Source organism: Helianthus annuus, chromosome 9 (genome assembly GCF_002127325.2).
Source record: "Helianthus annuus cultivar XRQ/B chromosome 9, HanXRQr2.0-SUNRISE, whole genome shotgun sequence".
Lineage (NCBI taxonomy): Eukaryota > Viridiplantae > Streptophyta > Magnoliopsida > Asterales > Asteraceae > Helianthus > Helianthus annuus.
The window spans coordinates 158,023,476-158,025,581 of NC_035441.2; positions in this window are offsets into that span (position 1 = coordinate 158,023,476).

A 2,106-nucleotide genomic window follows, 5' to 3' on the forward strand; every position below is an offset into this window, starting at 1 on the left:
CCATGCGTGATTATGTGGTCCCATGTGTGATTATGTGGTCCCATGCGTGATTATACACCTGATCCAACGGTTACCATTGTCTCCTACGTGATTTATGATAAGGCTTTTTGTATGTTAACCTTACTCTATATATATATATATATATATATATATATATATATATATATATATATATATTTATAGGGTAAGGTTCATGCGAGAACCACCTTTATTACGAGAACCAATGTGAACACAACCTAAAATAGCTAAAAAAACCCCTAAAAAAACCTAACCCCCACCCCCCCCCCCCAAACCACCCCCTCCCCCCCCCCCCCAAAAAAAAAAAATAATAACCCCCCCCCCCAAGCTAAATGCTAAAAACTAAAACCCCCAAAAAACCTAACCGCCCCACCCCATCCCCCCCCCTCCCAAGCTAAAATGCTAAAAACTAAACCCCAAAAACCCTAAAAAATCTAAAAAAAATCTAATTTTTTTTTAATATTTTTTATGTTAAAATCGCTACTTTTAGTAGCCAAAAATTTTTTTTAAAAAAAAAACAATTTTTTTTTGCTACTAAAAGTAGCGATTTTCTTATAAAAAATTTTAAAAAAATTGTTGTGTGTTTTTTAGCTATTTTTAGGCATTTTTGGTTGTGTTCACATTGGTTCTCGCAATAAAAGGTGGTTCCTAACGGATCTTTGTCCTATATATATATATATATATATATATATAGGATTAGGTTCAAAAGTGAACAACTTCTTGAGAGTGATCAGTTTGTAGATTAAAAGGGTAAGATTGATATTAGCCAAGTATGTTTAATTAAAATCCCTTAATTTTCTCATCTCTTAACTCTCTCCCTCTCTCTCTTTCTCTTTCTCTCTCTCTCTCTCTCTCATTTTTAATTATTTCTCCATTATTTTAATTATGAGAGATTAAAGGCCTTTAAATTTTGGTAGACCATCATGAATTACGAAATTATCATTTTACATCTTTAGCTCATATGCTTGAAGTTGATTAATGAATATTGCAGGTATTGTTATCACTCAAGAAGATGATAAATACAAAACTATTATTTTTTCAAATGTTTTTTTGTGGAAATATTATGTTTACAAATTATTTAATTTCCAAATATTCGTAGCACTCATTTATTTATCCATAGATTTTGTTTTAATTTTAACTTGAATATTGTTTTCTTTTATAATTCGTATATATAGATATCATAATATATTGTTTTTAACTTTTTATAATTTTCAATAAATATTGAAAAATTTCTCTGAGATTAAAATTGTTACTATTTTTGGGCATTACCTTTTTTTAATATGTGATGAAGTTATTTATTTTGCATACATTTGACTTGTTTCGTTTTTATTAATTTCATAATTTTTATATGATCTACTCGTGTGCATGCATAATATACTATATGTTGTTCATATACACATATGAAACTATTTCGGAATATAATACACTGATGTATAAAAGTTTGTACACATGTGTATAAACTAACTGTCACACCCCTAATTTCCGTGTCACCGGTGGGCCCGGTGGGGTTTCCGTGACATAGTTGATATCGTCATAGTCAAACATACATAATCAAATGCACAGCGGAAGCAAAAGAAAAGATTTATTTCAACATAAATTATTGTAATATTCAAGTATCACAAAATGTCGAAATAGATCCACAAGGCAGATTCAAACAAAAAAGGAAACTTCATTTCAACACAACTTCATGCATCCTAAGCTTGCGAGACTTCTATGGATGCTTAAGGAGTGACAGCCTATTACGCGTAGTACCTGCACTTAGCCTTTTTGGAAAACACGTCAGTTTACACTGGTAAATACAATTTAATTGACTCATTTTGAAAATGTTTAAAATTGATTTAAATGCTCGTGGCATAAAACTTTTTATAACTTGGGATAATTATTTGCTTAATAATCTTGTAAAAGAATTACATGTTCGTTATGCGTTCAGTGGCCCGTGTCTTGCCGGGTTAAAGTTCAATAGACACACCACTTAATATAATTTCGTCGCAAGACTTCTCTCGGCCGACGATTATACAATAATGAAATGCACAACGGGTGTACGCCTACACCCGGGTGCTAAGGTCGTGGCTATTCTTTGAATGATGC